This window comes from Ranitomeya variabilis, chromosome 6, assembly GCF_051348905.1.
Source record: "Ranitomeya variabilis isolate aRanVar5 chromosome 6, aRanVar5.hap1, whole genome shotgun sequence".
Classification (NCBI taxonomy): Eukaryota; Metazoa; Chordata; class Amphibia; order Anura; family Dendrobatidae; genus Ranitomeya; species Ranitomeya variabilis.
In genome coordinates this window covers 469,373,108-469,393,895 of record NC_135237.1, presented here as the reverse complement: position 1 = coordinate 469,393,895, position 20,788 = coordinate 469,373,108, and the positions used below count along the sequence as shown (strand labels likewise).

Genomic DNA, 20,788 nt, shown 5'->3' with positions numbered 1-20,788 from the left:
GTGCAATTAATTTAAGCACATATCAAGGATACAAAAAAACATACATGATATTTTGTCATCTGTGAGGAACAATGAAACAATTTAATGAAAATACTCTACGTGTGAGAGGACCAGATTGTTGGATGATACAATTATTATATGAAATTTATGCACATTAGCTCTTCTGCAGAATTAAAGAAATCTGACTTGCAAGTGGCAGCCATGAGGGGTATCTATCTATTAAGTGAATGTACAGCCCTTTAAAACCCTTGCAATGTTTGATATTGCATATTTTCTATGGCCATAGCCTGTTTACCCCTGAAGATGTCTGTTTGCAGCGAAACATGCTGGAGGGCTTTACATGTAAATGTATAGTGTGGTCAACTCGAAAATAAATAAAGTGGTTGATGTCTTGTCTACTGCAGACACACCATCTAAGAGAGATAGAGCACACTAAACTATTGACAGTGAAAAATTTACAAATTAATTACTGAAAATAATGAAAGTAAAAATCAATAATTTTAATAATTTTGTAGGTGGGAAATCATTTCAGTTTCTCTTATTATTGAACAATACAAGTGATGCTTTATTGTTCTTTTGACCTGGTGGAAATAGGGAAATTTATTTTTTATGGGTCTGAATTAGGAAGTTTTATTTTACTGGAAGGATGATTGTGTATGAGTTATGTAACACTAATGACATAGCTAATTGATAAAGACAGGAGCAAACATGCAAGTGCTTCTCACTAAATTAGAATATCATCAAAAAGTTAATTTATTTGAGTTCTTCAATACAAAAAGTGAAGCTCATATATTACAGTCATTACAAACAGAGTGATCTATTTAAAGTATTTATTTCTGTTAATGTTGATGATTATGGCTTACAGCCAATGAATGTTCAAATGTCATTGTGAAGGATTACCCATTCCTCCCATGTCACCAATCCGTGACGTCACTACACAGGCCCAGCTCTCCGGCGCCCCCTTTGTCTCTCAGGTCAGTAAGGGAACTGATTTATTCCAATATCTAATTAATGGGATAACTTCTCTCAGGATGATCGGATCAGCACACGGGCAGTACCAGTGCCTGTGGTTTGTTCTGCCAGTCGTACTGGGATCAAACCTGGACCCATTCGGTCCCTGTGGGAGGCTGATCGCTATATCTCGGGTTTCAGACCTCCCACGGACACGGGAGTCGCACTGTTAGATGCGCAATTTCTTTAGGGCGAGGGGGATATTTTTTATGAGCCGGTACCTCGGATGATGTGTCCATAATTCACGATTCCATGTTGGAAACGGACCGACTGGACGGCCATACTAGATGTGTATCCTGTGGCCACTTGACATGCATGCTTTAATTAAGCCCCCAAGCACTTCCAAGCTCCCTGCTGGGGTGGCTTCCTCACTCAGGCTTTGAAATGCTATCTGCCTGCCAAATTGTGCTCAGCCCATTAACATACTGAAAGGAACTTTATTCATTAGAAAAGGTGGGGGCCAGGAGCACTCCTCTCTGCAGACCTGTGACCAGGAGACAAAATGGAGTCACGCCAATCTCTGTTAGGGTACTGTCACACCGTGCAATTTTCGTCGCTACGACGGCACGATCCGTGATGTCGCAGCGTCGTATGAGTATCGCTCCAGCGTCGTAGACTGCGGTCACACTTTGCAATCATGGCGCTGGAGCGATGCCGAGGTTCGCTGGTAACCAGGGTAAACATCGGGTTACTAAGCGCAGGGCCGCGCTTAGTAACCCGATGTTTACCGTGGTTACCAGCGTAAAAGTAAAATTAAAAAACCATACATACTCACCATCTGATATCCGTCAGGTCCCTTGCAGTCTGCTTCCTGCTCTGACTGAGTGCAGCCGTACAGTGAGAGCAGAGCGCAGCAGTGACGTCACCGCTGTGATCTGCTCTCACTTTCCGGCCGGCGCTCACAGTCAGAGCGGGAAGCAGACTGCAAGGGACCTGACAGACATCAGATGGTGAGTATGTACGTTTTTTTTTTTTTTACTTTTACGCTGGTAACCACGGTAAACATCGGGTTACTAAGAGCGGCCCTGCGCTTAGTAACCCGATGTTTACCCTGGTTACCAGTGAACGCATCGCTGGATCACTGTCACACACAACGATCCAGCGATGACAGCGGGAGATCCAGCGACGAAAGAAAGTTTCAAACGATCTGCTACGACGTACGATTCTCAGCAGGGTCCCTGATCGCTGCTGCGTGTCAGACACTGCGATATCGTAACGATATCGCTAGAACGTCACGAATCGTACCGTCGTAGCGATCGTAATTGCACTGTGTGACAGTACCCTTAGTATGCCCGTCCAAGATGGCGGCTGTTCCCTCATCACACCTCCCTGCTTTAGAGGGCGCTAGGGGGCATCACATTCCTGTGTTCCCCCATGCGCCTTTCCACACCTTCTCCTTGCCGGGACAACCCATCAGCATTACCATGGTCGCTTCCTCTCTCTCCGAGCCTGTCTCTGCCTCCTCCTCTCTCTCTCTGAGGCTGTCTCTGCCCCCTCCTCTCTCTCTGAGGCTGTCTCTGCCCCCTCCTCTCTCTCTGAGGCAGTCTCTGCCCCCTCCTCTGTCTCTCTCTGAGGCTGTCTCTGCCCCCTCCTCTCTCTCTGAGGCTGTCTCTGCCCCCTCCTCCTTCTCTCTCTGAGGCTGTCTCTGCCCCTCCTCTCTTTCTCTGAGGCTGTCTCTGCCCGCTCCTCCTTCTCTCTCTGAGGCTGTCTCTGCCTCCTCCCCTCTCTTTCTGAAGCTATCTCTGCCTCCTCCTCTGTCTCTCTCTGAGGCTGTCTCTGCCTCCTCCTCTCTTGCTCTGAGGCAGTCTCTGCCTCCTCCTCTGTCTCTCTCTGAGGCTGTCTCTGCCCCCTCCTCTCTCCCTCTGAGGCTGTCTCTGCCCCCTCCTCCTTCTCTCTCTGAGGCTGTCTCTGCCCCCTTCTCTCTCTTTCTGAGGCTGTCTCTGCCCCCTCCTCTCTCTCTGAGGCTGTCTCTGCCCCCTCCTCCTTCTCTCTCTGAGGCTGTCTCTGCCCCTCCTCTCTTTCTCTGAGGCTGTCTCTGCCCGCTCCTCCTTCTCTCTCTGAGGCTGTCTCTGCCTCCTCCCCTCTCTTTCTGAAGCTATCTCTGCCTCCTCCTCTGTCTCTCTCTGAGGCTGTCTCTGCCTCCTCCTCTCTTGCTCTGAGGCAGTCTCTGCCTCCTCCTCTGTCTCTCTCTGAGGCTGTCTCTGCCCCCTCCTCTCTCCCTCTGAGGCTGTCTCTGCCCCCTCCTCCTTCTCTCTCTGAGGCTGTCTCTGCCCCCTCCTCTCTCTTTCTGAGGCTGTCTCTGCCTCCTCTCTCTCTCTGAGGCTGTCTCTGCCTTCTCCTCTCTCTCTCTGAGGCAGTCTCTGCTTCCTCCTCTGCCTTTCTCTGAGGCTGTCTCTGCCCCCTCCTCTCTCTCTGAGGCTGTCTCTGCCCCCTCCTCTCTCTCTGAGGCTGTCTCTGCCCCCTCCTCTCTCTCTAAGGCTGTCTCTGCCTCCTCCTCTCTCTCTGAGGTTGTCTCTGCCCCCTCCTCTCTCTCTGAGGCAGTCTCTGCCCCCTCCTCTGTCTCTCTCTGAGGCTGTCTCTGCCTCCTCCCCTCTCTTTCTGAGGCTGTCTCTGCCTCCTCTGTCTCTCTCTGAGGCTGTCTCTGCCCCCTCCTCTCTCTCTCTGAGGCAGTCTTTGCCTCCTCCTCTGTCTCTCTCTGAGGCTGTCTCTGCCCCCTCCTCTCTCTCTCTCTGAGGCTGTCTCTGCCCCCTCCTCCTTCTCTCTCTGAGGCTGTCTCTGCCTCCTCCTCTCTCTTTCTGAGGTTGTCTCTGCTGTTGTGAATTTGCTTTTTGCTCCCTCTAGTGGTTACTAGTTTTTTGACTCTGGTTTTTCTGTCATTCCTTTTATCCGCACCTGGGTCGTTAGTTAGGGGTGTTGCTATATAAGCTCCCTGGACCTTCAGTTCAATGCCTGGCAACGTAGTTATCAGAGCTAGTCTGCTGTGCTCTTGTCTACTGATCCTGGTTCCAGTTATATCAGCTAAGTCTGCCTTTTGCTTTTTGCTATTTGTTTTGGTTTTGTATTTTTGTCCAGCTTGTTCCTAATCTACATCCTGACCTTTGCTGAAAGCTCTAGGGGGCTGGTGTTCTCCCCCCGGACCGTTAGACGGTTCGGGGGTTCTTGAATTTCCAGTGTGGATTTTGATAGGGTTTTTGTTGACCATATAAGTTACCTTTCTTTATTCTGCTATCAGTAAGCGGGCCTCTCTGTGCTAAACCTGGTTCATTTCTGTGTTTGTCATTTCCTCTTACCTCACCGTCATTATTTGTGGGGGGCTTCTATCCAGCTTTGGGGTCCCCTTCTCTGGAGGCAAGAAAGGTCTTTGTTTTCCTCTACTAGGGGTAGCTAGATTCTCCGGCTGGCGCGTGTCATCTAGAATCAACGTAGGAATGATCCCCGGCTACTTCTAGTGTTGGCGTTAGGAGTAGATATATGGTCAACCCAGTTACCACTGCCCTATGAGCTGGATTTTTGTATTCTGCAGACTTCCACGTTCCTCTGAGACCCTCGCCATTGGGGTCATAACAGTTTGCCAGGCCAGTATTAAATGTTTAATGCATTGCAGAAGAGGGATTATAAGAAAGAAGATTCTGAGTTTTTTTTTTTTTTTTTTTCTTCTTCCCCTTTACCTCAGAGTGGCTATGCTTGCTGCAGACATGAATGTCCAGACCTTGATTACAAGTGTGGACCAGCTGGCTACTCGTATGCAGGGCATACAAGACTATGTTATCAGAAATCCTATGTCAGAACCTAAAATACCGATTCCTGAACTGTTTTCCGGAGACAGGTTTAAGTTTAGGAATTTCGTGAATAATTGTAAATTGTTTTTGTCCCTGAGACCCTGTTCATCTGGAGATTCTGCTCAGCAAGTAAAGATTGTTATTTCGTTCTTACGGGGCGACCCTCAGGATTGGGCTTTTTCGCTGGCACCAGGAGATCCGGCATTGGCTGATCTTGATGCGTTTTTTCTGGCGCTCGGTTTACTTTATGAGGAACCCAATCTTGAGATTCAGGCAGAAAAGGCCTTGCTGGCTATGTCTCAGGGGCAGGACGAGGCTGAAGTGTATTGCCAAAAATTTCGGAAATGGTCCGTGCTGACACATTGGAACGAGTGTGCACTGGCCGCTAATTTTAGAAATGGCCTTTCTGAAGCCATTAAGAATGTTATGGTGGGTTTTCCCATTCCCACAGGTCTGAATGATACTATGGCACTGGCTATTCAAATTGACCGGCGGTTGCGGGAGCGCAAAACCGCAAATTCCCTCATGGTGTTGTCTGAACAGACACCTAATTCGGTGCAATGTGATAGAAAAACCGCAAATTCCCTCATGGTGTTGTCTGAACAGACACCTGATTTAATGCAATGTGATAGAATCCTGACTAGAAATGAGCGGAAAATTCATAGACGCCGGAATGGCTTGTGCTACTACTGTGGTGATTCTACACATGTTATCTCAGCATGCTCTAAACGTATAGCTAAGGTTGTTAGTCCTGTCACCGTTGGTAATTTGCAACCTAAATTTATTCTGTCTGTAACTTTGATTTGCTCACTGTCATCTTATCCTGTCATGGCGTTTGTAGATTCAGGTGCTGCCCTGAGTCTCATGGATCTCTCATTTGCTAAGCGCTGTGGTTTTACTCTTGAACCATTAGAAAATCCTATTCCTCTTAGGGGTATTGATGCTACACCATTGGCAGCAAATAAACCGCAGTATTGGACACAGGTTACCATGTGCATGACTCCTGAACACCGCGAGGTGATACGTTTCCTGGTTTTACATAAAATGCATGATTTGGTTGTTTTAGGGCTGCCATGGTTACAGACCCATAATCCAGTCCTGGACTGGAAGGCTATGTCAGTCTCAAGTTGGGGCTGTCGTGGTATTCATGGGGATTCCCTGCCTGTGTCTATTGCTTCTTCTACGCCTTCGGAAGTTCCGGAGTATTTGTCTGATTATCAGGATGTCCTCAGTGAGTCTGAGTCCAGTGCACTGCCTCCTCATAGGGACTGTGACTGTGCTATAGATTTGATCCCAGGCAGTAAATTTCCTAAGGGAAGACTGTTTAATCTGTCGGTACCTGAACATACCGCTATGCGTTCATATATCAAGGAGTCTCTGGAGAAAGGACATATTCGTCCGTCTTCTTCCCCTCTTGGTGCGGGATTCTTTTTTGTGGCAAAAAAGGACGGATCTTTGAGACCTTGTATTGATTATCGGCTTTTAAATAAGATCACTGTCAAATTTCAGTATCCTTTACCGCTGTTGTCTGACTTGTTTGCCCGGATTAAGGGTGCCAAGTGGTTCACCAAGATAGACCTTCGTGGTGCGTACAACCTTGTGCGCATTAAGCAAGGTGATGAATGGAAAACCGCATTCAATACGCCCGAAGGTCATTTTGAGTACTTGGTGATGCCTTTTGGGCTCTCCAATGCGCCTTCAGTTTTTCAGTCCTTTATGCATGACATTTTCCGGAAGTATCTGGATAAATTTTTGATTGTTTATCTGGATGATATTTTGGTTTTTTCTGATAATTGGGATTCGCATGTGGAGCAGGTCAGGTTGGTCTTTAAAATTTTGCGTGAAAATTCTTTGTTTGTCAAGGGCTCAAAGTGTCTCTTTGGTGTACAGAAGGTTCCCTTTTTGGGGTTCATTTTTTCCCCTTCTGCTGTGGAGATGGACCCAGTCAAGGTCCGAGCTATTCTTGATTGGACTCAGCCCTCGTCAGTTAAGAGTCTTCAGAAGTTCTTGGGCTTCGCTAACTTCTACCGTCGTTTTATCGCTAATTTTTCTAGCATTGTGAAACCTTTGACGGATATGACCAAGAAGGGCTCCGATGTAGCTAACTGGGCTCCTGCTGCCGTGGAGGCTTTCCAGGAGTTGAAACGCCGGTTTACTTCGGCGCCTGTTTTGTGCCAGCCTGACGTCTCACTTCCCTTTCAGGTTGAGGTGGATGCTTCAGAGATTGGGGCAGGGGCCGTTTTGTCGCAGAGAGGCCCTGGTTGCTCTGTTATGAAACCTTGTGCCTTTTTCTCTAGGAAGTTTTCGCCTGCCGAGCGAAATTATGATGTGGGCAATCGGGAGTTGTTGGCCATGAAATGGGCATTTGAGGAGTGGCGTCATTGGCTCGAGGGTGCTAAGCATCGTGTGGTGGTCTTGACTGATCACAAAAATCTGATGTATCTCGAGTCTGCTAAACGCCTTAATCCGAGACAGGCCCGCTGGTCATTGTTTTTCTCCCGCTTTGATTTTGTTGTCTCGTATTTACCAGGTTCAAAGAATGTGAAGGCCGATGCTCTTTCTAGGAGCTTTGTGCCTGATGCTCCTGGAGTCGCTGATCCTGTTGGTATTCTTAAAGATGGAGTTATCTTGTCAGCTATTTCTCCGGATCTGCGACGTGTGTTGCAGAGATTTCAGGCTGATAGGCCTGAGTCTTGTCCACCTGACAGACTGTTTGTCCCGGATAAGTGGACCAGCAGAGTCATTTCCGAGGTTCATTCCTCGGTGTTGGCAGGTCACCCGGGCATTTTTGGCACCAGAGATCTGGTGGCCAGGTCCTTTTGGTGGCCTTCCTTGTCAAGGGATGTGCGGTCATTTGTGCAGTCCTGTGGGACTTGTGCTCGAGCTAAGCCTTGCTGTTCTCGTGCCAGCGGTTTGCTCTTGCCCTTGCCTGTCCCGAAGAGACCTTGGACACATATCTCCATGGATTTCATTTCTGATCTTCCGCTATCTCAGGGCATGTCCGTTATCTGGGTGATATGTGATCGCTTCTCCAAGATGGTCCATTTGGTTCCTTTGCCTAAGCTGCCTTCCTCTTCCGATCTGGTTCCTGTGTTTTTCCAGAACGTGGTTCGTTTGCACGGCATCCCTGAGAATATTGTGTCAGACAGAGGATCCCAGTTCGTTTCCAGGTTCTGGCGATCCTTTTGTAGTAGGATGGGCATTGATTTGTCGTTTTCGTCTGCTTTCCATCCTCAGACTAATGGACAGACGGAGCGAACCAATCAGACTTTGGAGGCTTATTTGAGGTGTTTTGTCTCTGCTGATCAGGACGATTGGGTGACATTCTTGCCGTTGGCTGAGTTTGCCCTTAATAATCGGGCTAGTTCCGCCACCTTGGTTTCGCCTTTTTTCTGCAACTCTGGTTTCCATCCTCGCTTTTCTTCGGGTCATGTGGAGCCTTCTGACTGTCCTGGGGTGGATTCTGTGGTGGATAGGTTGCAGCAGATCTGGAATCATGTGGTGGACAACTTGAAGTTGTCACAGGAGAAGGCTCAGCGCTTTGCCAACCGCCGCCGCGGTGTGGGTCCCCGACTACGCGTTGGGGATTTGGTATGGCTTTCTTCCCGCTTTGTTCCTATGAAGGTCTCCTCTCCCAAATTTAAACCTCGTTTTATTGGGCCTTACAAGATATTGGAAATCCTTAATCCTGTATCTTTTCGTCTGGATCTTCCTGTGTCGTTTGCTATTCACAATGTATTTCATAGGTCCTTGTTGCGGCGGTACATTGTGCCTGTAGTTCCTTCTGCTGAGCCTCCTGCTCCGGTGTTGGTTGAGGGCGAGTTGGAGTACGTGGTGGAGAAGATCTTGGATTCTCGCCTCTCCAGGCGGAGGCTTCAGTACCTGGTCAAGTGGAAGGGCTATGGTCAGGAGGATAATTCCTGGGTGGTCGCCTCTGATGTTCATGCGGCCGATTTAGTTCGTGCCTTTCATGCCGCTCATCCTGATCGCCCTGGTGGTCGTGGTGAGGGTTCGGTGACCCCTCACTAAGGGGGGGGTACTGTTGTGAATTTGCTTTTTGCTCCCTCTAGTGGTTACTAGTTTTTTGACTCTGGTTTTTCTGTCATTCCTTTTATCCACACCTGGGTCGTTAGTTAGGGGTGTTGCTATATAAGCTCCCTGGACCTTCAGTTCAATGCCTGGCAACATAGTTATCAGAGCTAGTCTGCTGTGCTCTTGTCTACTGATCCTGGTTCCAGTTATATCAGCTAAGTCTGCCTTTTGCTTTTTGCTATTTGTTTTGGTTTTGTATTTTTGTCCAGCTTGTTCCTAATCTACATCCTGACCTTTGCTGAAAGCTCTAGGGGGCTGGTGTTCTCCCCCCGGACCGTTAGACGGTTCGGGGGTTCTTGAATTTCCAGTGTGGATTTTGATAGGGTTTTTGTTGACCATATAAGTTACCTTTCTTTATTCTGCTATCAGTAAGCGGGCCTCTCTGTGCTAAACCTGGTTCATTTCTGTGTTTGTCATTTCCTCTTACCTCACCGTCATTATTTGTGGGGGGCTTCTATCCAGCTTTGGGGTCCCCTTCTCTGGAGGCAAGAAAGGTCTTTGTTTTCCTCTACTAGGGGTAGCTAGATTCTCCGGCTGGCGCGTGTCATCTAGAATCAACGTAGGAATGATCCCCGGCTACTTCTAGTGTTGGCGTTAGGAGTAGATATATGGTCAACCCAGTTACCACTGCCCTATGAGCTGGATTTTTGTATTCTGCAGACTTCCACGTTCCTCTGAGACCCTCGCCATTGGGGTCATAACACTCTGCCTCCTCCTCTCTCTCTCTCTGAGGCAGTCTCTGCCTCCTCCTCGGTCTTTCTCTGAGGCAGTCCCTGCCCCCTCCTCTCTCTCTGAGGCTGTCTCTGCCCCCTCATCTCTCTCTCTGAGCGGATAGGGTACCCCTAACTGTCGGTCCCTGGGCCACGCCTCCGGTGAACCCGGCTGGACCATTACCTGGTACAGCCGACCCTGGTCCCAGACCACCTGCTTGCGGTCTGACTCCCCGGGAGGCTGTGCCTTGAGAGCTTTCAGGCTAGCGTCAGCTTCCAAAGCTTCCTGAAATCCCTGACTCGATGTGGCGAGAATGGACGACACGGACACATCCGCTGTCAGCTCCCCGGGATCTGTCTCCTGGCCGCTGTCTGACTCGGCCGCCACTTGGTCAGAGAGGGGGAAGCCGTCAGACCTCTGCAAGGCTCCTTGGGCTCCGGCGCTCCCACTCCTGGTGACAGCGGCCAAGACCGCTGTGCCCACGGGTAGCGCCTACTTCCCCCCGGCTCCTGACCAAGTCGCCGGGTCAGGCAGACTTCCCTGCCCTCCTGACATCCCGGGTGTGGGGAACTCCTGCCCTGGTGGCTCCTCTCCTGGGACGCCTCCTCCCCCCATGGCCTGTTCCTCTTCCTGCAGGGGCCCTAGACTCAGCAAGCTGGATTAACTTAGGGGCCCTACACTGCCCATAGCAGTCCCTCCCTCCACCTCTGAGCTCTCCCCTACAGTCTCCTCACCTGTCCTCCCTGTGAGCCCTGTGTGTGTGGTGTCAGTGTATGGAGTACCCTCAGGTTTCACTCCCTCCTCCACTGTTGGAGGCACATTCAACACATCAACATTCACAGTAGAGTCATGACATTCTTGGGGAGCCGAACTTGGGGGTTCAGTGGCCACATACTGAGACACTAGCAGACCCAAATCGGTCCCAAGTAATACATTGGCAGGAATATTTGACGTAACTCCCACCTCCCGCACTCCCCTCCCGGCGCCTCAGTCCAAAAACACCTTTGCGACAGGCAGCGCCGGTTCCATGCCTCCAATTCTGGAGACAGAAAGGGTTCTCCTCGGCACCAAGTCTTGAGGGGACACCACCTCAGGACGCACCAGGGTTCATTCAGCGCCTGTGTCCCGCAGTCCCATGACCACTGAGCGGCCAATAGTGACGGGTTGGTAATTGTCCAGGGACCTCCCACCACCCTCTCCCACACATAAAACAGTGGACGGTTCCGGGGACAGGGATGGGGCCTTAAGACGCTGGGGACACACAGCCTTGAAATGTCCCAGCTGGTTGCAGTGATGACAACGTCTGGGTTCTGCGCCTGGCCTGGAGAGGGCAGCAGGGGGTACACCCCTTGCACTCTGGGAGCTGGGGAAACAGGGGCAGGATTGGGCTTACCCCCTCTCCAGGTGCTGCTGGCACTCTTCTTCGGCTCAGGCACCCTGTTATTGGCATACTCATCTGCCAGGGCGGCTGTAGCAGAAGCCCCCTTCGGTTTCCGGTCACGGAGGAATTGCTTGAGGTCCTCTGGGTAGTTCCACAAGAACTGCTCCATGATGAACAGTTCCTGGACCTCCTGGCGGGTGGTGAGCGCTAGACCCGAGGTCCAGTGCTCTGCAGCTCTCAGCAACGCCCGCATGTGGTCGGTCCAGGTGTCCTTTGGGCCCCGCTGCAGGCTCCGGAACTTCTTGTGGTAGGACTCCGGGGTGAGGTTGTAGTGCTGGATCAGGGCCCGCTTGATGCTGCTGTAGTCCTGCTCCGCCCCGGCAGGTAAGTCCCCCAAAACATCCAGGGACTTACCCCTCAAACGGGGGGTCAGGTATCTTGCCCACTGCTCCGGGGCCAGATGGTGTTGAAGGCAGGTCCTTTCAAAGGCCAGCAAGAAGGAATCCAGGTCTCCATCCTTCTCCAGCAGAGGGAAGTCCTCGGCCCTGACTTTGGAAGCCCTGGACTCTGGTGGTGCTGGGGCGTCCAGCGGGAGCCCGTGTTGAGCCATCTCCAGTCGGTGCTGGTGCTCCGCTGCTCTCTCTTCCGCTGCTTGCTCCGCTGCCCGCTCTGCAGCTTTCTCTGCTCGCTCCGCTGCTTCACGGCATTCTGCATGCTCTCGCTCCGCCGCTTCACGGCGTTCTGCACGCTCGGCCTCCGCTGCTTTCTCTGCAGCTGCCATGAGTCTCATATAGGCCTCTTCATTACCCGCCTCGAGACGTGCCACTGCTGCTGCAACAAGGGCCTCTGATGTGGACAGACTGGGGCGGGTAGGTGGTGGGTTGTCCCTTGCCAGACTAAGCACGGGTGGCTGGCTCCTTGGGGAGTCTGGGCTGATCTCCCCCTCGCCTTGAACAGTACTGTCCACCACCACCTCCTCATCGGCCATAGCACTGGCCTGCGCCCTCACTGCACTCCTGGTGCCCTCCACCATCTTTGGAACCTCTGGTTACTAACACAGCTGTAACCCTGACCTTGCACACAAGTTATTATATCTACACTCTGATCATCTAGTGCTGGGCTGACCTTAAGACCCCAGCAGCGAAAGTTACCACTGGTAGTCTTTAGTGTCTGGGAGTAGGGGTCCCACGCACACTATTACTCCGATCCCACGGCTGCCACCAATGTGAATTATTACCCGTTCCTCCCACGTCACCAATCTGTGATGTCACTACACAGGCCCAGCTCTCCGGCACCCCCTTTGTCTCTCAGGTCAGTAAGGGAACTGCACTTAGAGCAAATGGCCGCCGGGGAGACTGCCCTGTTACCCACACTGGGTATTCTAAGATTCGCAATCAGAGTAAAAGGATCAGCCCAAAATTAATTTATGATTTAATTGCATTAAGGGCGCACTAGGTAATTACAAGAAATATACAATCACAATATATCAAGAGTTACAGTCAGAGCAAAATATAACAATCATGATACAGGGCTTAAAGGTATACAGCTGGAGGTCAATTTACCAGGTTGAAGGTCGCTTGTGGAAGCCGGGGGGGCTCAGCGTTCCGCAGGTCCACAACTTAGTTGCCGGGCAGCCCCCAGAAAGCATGTGCTTGCCTCCCCTCTGGCTGGCATATGCCCTATTCCTTAGTTCCTTAGTTAGTCATCTTCTTCTGTGTGTCACTCTCCAAGTGTCCTCAGCTCTTAAACCTTGCTGTGCCCCTCCGCCTGTAGCTGGGCGGGCTTAGCAATCTCCACCCCTCTGCCTCCCTGCAAGATTTATTCAAATATCTAATAAATGGGATAACTTCTCTCAGGATGATCGGATCAGCACACGGGCAGTACCAGCGCCTGTGGTTTGTTCTGCCGGTCGTACTGGGATCAAACCTGGACCCATTCGGTCCCTGTGGGAGGCTGATCGCTATATCTCGGGTTTCAGACCTCCCACAGACACGGAAGTCGCACTGTTAGATGCGCAATTTCTTTAGGGCGAGGGGGATATTTTTTATGAGCCGGTACCTCGGATGATGCGTCCATAATTCACGATTCCATGTTGGAGACGGGCCGACTGGACGGCCATACTAGATGTGTATCCTGTGGCCACTTGACATGGGTGCTTTAATTAAGCGCCCAAGCACTTTCAAGCTCCCTGCTGGGGTGGCTTCCTCACTCAGGCTTTGAAATGCTATCTGCCTGCCAAACTGTGCTCAGCCCATTAACATACTGAAAGGAACTTTATTCATTAGAAAAGGAGGGGGCCAGGAGCACTCCTCTCTGCACACCTGTGACCAGGAGACAAAATGGAGTCACGCCAATCTCTGTTAGTATGCCCGTCCAAGATGGCGGCTGTTCCCTCATCACAGTCATTATCTCAGTACATTAGAATAATTAACAAAAAACACCTGCAAAGGCTTCCTAAGTGTTTAACAAGGTCCCTTAGTCTGCTGATTTGACAGATGCCCAGAAGTCAGTCATTGACACACTCCGCAAGGAGGGTTAGGGTACTTTCACAGTAGCGTTTTTTGCAATACGTCGCAATGCGTCGTTTTGGCGAAAAAACGCATCCTGCAAAGTTGTCTGCAGGATGCGTTTTTTCCCCATTGACTAACATTAGCGACGCATTGCGACACATTGACACACGTCGCAACCATCATGCGATGGTTGCGTCATGTTGTGGCAGACCGTCGGCAGCAAAAAATGTTGCTTGCAACATGTTTTGCTACGTCGAGAACGTCTTTTCTGACCGCACATGCGCGGCCAGAACTCCGCCCCCTCCTCCCCGCACCTCACAATGGGGCAGCGGATGCGCTGAAAATCAGCATCCGCTGCACCCGTTGTGCAGCGCAAACAACGCTAACGTCGGTACGTCGGCCCGACGCACTGCGACGGGCCGAGTACGACGCTAGTGTGAAAGTATCCTAAGGGTACTTTCACACTAGCATTTTTTGCAATACGTCGCAATGCGTCGTTTTGGCGAAAAAACGCATCCTGCAAAGTTGTCTGCAGGATGCGTTTTTTCCCCATTCACTAACATTAGCGACGCATTGTGACGCATTGACACACATCGCAACCGTCATGCGATGGTTGCGTCATGTTGTGGCGGATCGTCGGCAGCAAAAAATGTTGCTTGCAACGTTTTTTGCTACGTCGAGAACATCTTTTCCGACTGCGCATGCGCGGCCGGAACTCCGCCCCCACCTCCCCGCACCTCACAATGGGGCAGCGGATGCGCTGAAAATCAGCATCCGCTGCACCCGTTGTGCAGCGCAAACAACGCTAGCGTCGGTACGTCGGCCCGATGCACTGCGACGGGCCGAGTACGACGCTAGTGTGAAAGTAGCCTAAGCCACAAAAGGTCATTGCTAAAGAAGCTGGCTGTTCACAGAGTGCTGTATCCAAGTGTATTAATGGAAGATTGAGTGGAAGGAAAAAGTGTGGTAGAAAAAGGTGCACAAGCACCCGGGATAAACGCAGCCTTGAAAGGATTGTTAAGAAAAGGCCATTCCAAAATTTGGGGGGAGATTCACAAGAAGTGGACTGCTGCTGGAGTCATTGCTTCAAGAGCCACCACATACAGACGTATCCAGGACATGGGCTACAAGTGTCGCATTCCTTGTGTCAAGCCACTCATGACCAATAGACAACGCCAGAAGAGTCTTACCTGGGCCAAGGAGAAAAAGAACTGGACTGTAACTCAGTGGTCCAATGTGTTGTTTTCAGATGAAAGTAAATTTTGCATTTCATCAAATCAACGTCCCAGAGTCTGGAGGAAGAGTGGAGAGGCCACAATCCAAGCTGCTTGAGGTCTAGTGTGAAGTTTCCACAATCAGTGATGGTTTGGGGAGCCATGTCATCTGCTGGTGTAGTACGTATAAATAATAAATGTGAGCACAACTCTAGAGGTGCACAGGTAGGTTCCCACACCATGTGCAGTAGATATAAAAAGAACCTGGCACTCAACTTAAGTGTGAGTAATTCTGTATTTTTATTGTAGTACCAATAAACATTTCGATCTAGAAGACCTTCCTCAGTTGCTATAATAATCAAAAAAATCAAACAGTGATTCTAAGATATAGATAACATGATACAACACAGTTTAGGCTGTCTAATACCATATTTAATGGAAGAAAACTGAAGCACCACTATAAATGGTATTGAGGGGGAGCAGACCTCGAAAACTCCCTCTACATGCCCATTAGGCCACACAGGATAGCTCCAAACAAAGATATATGCAAAAAAACGGAGCAGAAACATCCACAACAACATAGTTGTATGTAAAAATAGAAAATTTATTAGATTCAACTCATTAACATCAATATATATAAATACTGCAGTGAGTGCTGTACGCACTCCGCAGACACAGAGAGGTGACACAAAAGGGAAAGAATGGTAGCCAAACACAAGGGGGTTAAAGCACAAAGTACTATGCCCTTTTAACCCTTTTTCATCAATAGGGTGCCCAGCCCAAAACCATCATAGTAAAGTACAGGGTCCTTCCGGTATCCCCTTCTCACAACCAATAAGGCACTGATGCAAAGAAAGTAATCTGTTCAGTCAGGCTTACCCATAATGATATCTTGAAAAGGGTTCCCCTTCCTAGTGTGGATCCCCTGGACGCGCGTTTCGCGTTGTCGCTTCCTCAACAGGGTTAGTGTGTATCCGTTCTCATGCTGTTAAAATACTAAGATAACCGGAAATGAAGCCGGCATATCGGCGCATGCGCGGTGGCACCCGGGTCGCGTCATCGACTAGGCCGTCATAGCAGGGCGGGCGTAAGGGGGAAAAACCTCCCATAGACGTCATGTAACGCCCCCCTGCCATTGGAGACGAACACAGCAGAAGATGCACTCCCCGGGCGGCACCTGGCATCCATTTTTAAGCACACCCGTCTGTTCCTCAAAAACTGCCCAACTGGGATGGCCTTAATAACAGAATAATTGTGTGCCGAGGATGCGTGCAATAGCGAATTAACAGATGTTTCTTTTCTGTAAAGATCCGTTTCAATAGAACCATCCCCGGCTACACACCTGGGCTGGTTTCGCTACATTGATGATGTTCTGATGATCTGGAACGGTGGCGAAGCCAGCCTATCCAACTTCATGCAGGAATTAAATCACAATATTTTTAATTTGAAATTTACTTATTCTTGGCACAAAACTACTATTGATTTTTTGGACATCACTTTATGTGTAGCCGGGGATGGTTCTATTGAAACGGATCTTTACAGAAAAGAAACATCTGTTAATTCGCTATTGCACGCATCCTCGGCACACAATTATTCTGCTATTAAGGCCATCCCAGTTGGGCAGTTTTTGAGGAACAGACGGGTGTGCTCTACGGAAGCCCGCTTCGAGAGGAAGTCCGCCATCCTCTCGGAGCGCTTCCAGGCAAGAGGGTACAGTCGCCGGAGCATCAGGGCAGGGTATTGAAGGGCTAAGTCCACACGGAGGGTGGACTTATTAGCACATGGGAAGAAATTTAAATCTGATGATAAGTCTGGGGTCAGGTTCATATCAACTTCAAACTGCCAGTGGAACCGCATCCGAGAGATATTGAAGAGGCACTGCTCTGTATTACAGACCGATACAATATTGGCCTCACATTTAACAGAATTCCCCCTTATGACTCAACGGAGGGGTAGAAATTTGAGAGACAACTTGGTGAGGAGCCACTATGTAGCCAAAAATAGTAATAAAAATTTCTTGAATGCGGGCAGCCCGAGACAGGGGTGCTATCCATGCGGCTCATGTGTCGCGTGTCCGAATATCCTTAGATGTGGGACCTTCAAGACCTCAGATGGGAGCAGGGAATTTAAAATAAGGGAATTCATCTCATGCAGTATGGCCTGTGTCATTTACTATGCAACGTGTCCCTGCTCCCTAATTTATGTGGGTCTCACATCTAGGGAACTAAGAATTCGGACGCGCGAACATGTACGTGACATTATTGCCGCAAAAAAGGCAGTGGATGTGGCAGGTTTAAAAACTCTACCTAGACACTTCCGGAAGTTTCATGGATGTGACCCCAGAGGCCTGAAAATAAGAGGCATAGAGAGGATACATGGAGGGATCAGGGGTGGCAACACCACCAAAACACTTGCACAACGTGAGTGTAGGTGGATTGTCACCCTTGATACCGTAGCTCCAAAGGGGTTGAACGAGAAACTAAGTTTCGCCCCTTTTCTCTGACATGTCTGATATTTAGAATATAATTACCACCTTTTGGTCCTGTTGCGCCTGTGTGGCATTGGATATTTTGAAATTTAATACATGGGACTGTGTTAGCCCTAGTATTCTCTGCTCTTGAGTCAATTCACTATTCTGTTTTTTATTCTTTTAATATTAATTGCTCTTGTGTTTGTCTTATTTTTAGTTTATTCTAGCATATCTATGGCTGCGGACGGTGTTTGGGCTGCATAATATCCCCTTCCTCCATGCAATAATATCACACTGCTATTTTAAGAAGGAATAAAGAGTGAAAAGAAGAAAAAGCTGGCACAAAAGAAAAACTGGAATGTTCATATTACTAATTCCATGTATGTAAATGTTGTCACTGTATGCACATGTCACTTTATGCACTTTTTTGATATATGTTTTTTATATATGTCTTATATGGTTGGAGATTTGTGCTATATTTACACAACTATGTTAGTTGTGCTGAGTATTTTGATCTTCCCTGTGCACTGGTGTATTATGCACAGTAGCACCATACACTCATGATTTATATTTTTTGTTCACTTACATGGTGTGTAGGAATATGCAGCCCTTTGATCCTTCTTAATATGGCCGTAGCTGCAGTCTTCTTAAAAATGGATGCCAGGTGCGCGCATGCCCGCTGCCGCCCGGAGAGTGCGTCTTCTGCTGTGTCCGTCTCCAATGGCAGGGGGGCGTTACATGACGTCTATGGGAGGTTTTTCCCCCTTACGCCCGCCCTGCTATGACGGCCTAGTCGATGACGCGACCCGGGTGCCACCGCGCATGCGCCGATATGCCGGGTTAATTTCCGGTTATCTTAGTATTTTAACAGCATGAGAACGGATGCACACTAACCCTGTTGAGGAAGCGACAACGCGAAACGCGCGTCCAGGGGATCCACACTAGGAAGGGGAACCCTTTTCAAGATATCATTATGGGTAAGCCTGACTGAACAGATTACTTTCTTTGCATCAGTGCCTTATTGGCTGTGAGAAGGGGATACCGGAAGGACCCTGTACTTTACTATGATGGTTTTGGGCTGGGCACCCTATTGATGAAAAAGGGTTAAAAGGGCATAGTACTTTGTGCTTTTCCCCCCTTGTGTTTGGCTACCATTCTTTCCCTTTTGTGTCACCTCTCTGTGTCTGCGGAGTGCGTACAGCACTCACTGCAGTATTTATATATATTGATGTTAATGAGTTGAATCTAATAAATTTTCTATTTTTACATATAACTATGTTGTTGTGGATGTTTCTGCTCCGTTTTTTTGCATATGTCTAATACCATAATAGATTCAGAAACACTGAAAAGGGGGGATGGGGAGGGGGAAAAGGGAAAAAAGGGGGGAAATCAAGAATAAACCGAACAAAGGTATATACACAAATGATCATGCGGTCGTACGTTATATTTTTAAGTCTCAACTCAGCGATAGGGAACCATCAAATGTTCGGTAATCACTTATATATAGAGCATATTGATAAGTAAATAAGTAGCATACCATACTGCAATTTTGTGGAGCGAACCCAGTCATCACTTGATCTGAGTATAGCATGAACCACCTACCTTTTAGATATAATAGAATATACATGTACACGTGCTGTTAAGTCAGAGGTCCGTAGTGGTGAGTGGTGCTCACTATTAAACAGAATTACCTTGGGTGGTTATGGTAAATGTGACCCTCCGGTCAGGTGGGGAGGGGTAAAGTACCGCAAGATGCTGTAAAATCAAGCATAGAGATCCCCCTTAGAACGTGTCTATGTATGGACATAGCCGTGGGAGAAGGTCTGTGAGTCAGTTACTTTGCTGGCCGTGTGGCTGTGTGTCCTCGGTCTGACGCGGTGTCCACCGCTTGACAAAGGAGTGAGGGATGTGCCACAGGCGGATCGCTTCCTTGCCACGCCGCATTGATGCAGTAATTGATGCCAAAGGAGCCCCGACCAAGTATTGAGTGTATTTACTGAACTTAAATTTCAGCATTCCAACATTTCGGATTTTAAAATCATTTTTCAACCTGGCGTTATAAAGTATTCTAATTTACTGAGATAATGACTTTTGGGTTTTCATTGGCTGTAAGCCATAATCATCAACATTAACAGAAATAAACACTTGAAATAGATCCCTCTGTAAGGAATGACTCTATATAATATATGAGTTTCACTTTTTGCATTGAAGAACTGAAATAAATTAACTTTTTGATGATATTATAATTTAATCAGAAGCACTTGTACCCTTGGTGCAACCTACTACCCCCATTGCAGGTAGAATTGTATATTATGATGAGTGATTGGATTTCAAAGGGCCTGTATATTGTTTTTGCACAGGGGACCTCTGTGTCCGCCCCTGGTTGTTGATATAATTTTTTTAATGACATTTGCATATTATTATACACCATTGTGTGACTGCTTAGAGGGACATTTCATGTCCAGGGTTACAAATACAGAATATACTATATTAGCAAAATTATTGGGACACAGCTATAAGTCATTTAATTCTTTCTTCTTTTTTTTTCATTCGGTCTGATTGAAACTAGTGCATAAAATCCAAACCTTAGCCATGCAGTCTGCTTTTACAAAAATTTGTGAAAAAAATTGATCTTTTGAAAGAGCTCAGTGAATTTAAATATTAATATATAAAAGATACCACAGGTGTAAAAAGTCAGTTCATGAAATATCTTCCCTTCTAAATATTAAACGATCAACTATGAGTGGTGCTATTGAAAAGTAAAAACATTTTGGAACCAGAGCAACTCATCATCTCAACCATAAAGTGGAGACTACGTAAAGTCACCAAGCTGGATCAGCATGTACTGAGTGAGGTGCATAATGCAAAAAATTCAAGAATGATCTGCTGAATCCCGAGTTTACTGGGAGCTTCATGGCATTAGTTTCCATGGTGTATGGAAACCTTACATTTCCAAGCACAATGCCAAGCTTTGGATGGAGTGGTGAAACCACTGGACTCTGAAGCGTTGGAAATGTGTTTTTTTGGTTGATGACTTACACTTTTCTATTTTGCAGTCTGATTGTTTTATAGAGATTGGTGGAAGGCTCTTAGTTCTAGTGAAAGGAAATCCTATTGTCTTAGTCTACCAAGACATTGTGAACAACTGAATGCTTCCAACTTTGTAGGAAGTTTGAATAGGGCCCTTTTTTTATTCCAATGTGTGTGCCCCAGTGCACGAAGCAAGGTCCAAGAGTGCATGGTTTGTGGAGTTTGGTGTGTAAGAACTTAGTGTACAAAGCAGGAGAAAATCCAACATTGGCAAAAATGTATAAAACATGACATTTATTTAGACTACTTTGAAAACAAGTAAAAAATTGAAGAATTATTAAAACACCATGATAGCTCAGGACTCAGGAGCCAGCCTGATGCCTCCGTGCAATCGGTTCTAGCTGCAAAGGTGATAACAACGCTATATTAAAAGTCTTGTCTCCTACTCAGACTACTTATACTTTTATTCCCTCGTGTAAAATAACAACAGCCTATATTCACCACTGGTGTTGGCACCATTCCAGAAACACCAGTGCCTTGTCTCCTGGGGCTCGTGTGCTGTTCTTATGCCACGTGAGCACTGCAGCCAA

General features: G+C 48.2%; 1 protein-coding gene across 3 annotated transcripts in view; it reads right to left on the bottom strand.

Moving 5' to 3' along the window:
- Positions 1–20,788, bottom strand: part of TRIM55 (tripartite motif containing 55) — a 273,771-nt gene that overhangs the window by 189,293 nt on the left and 63,690 nt on the right. The gene's annotated exons all lie outside the window — the stretch shown is intronic.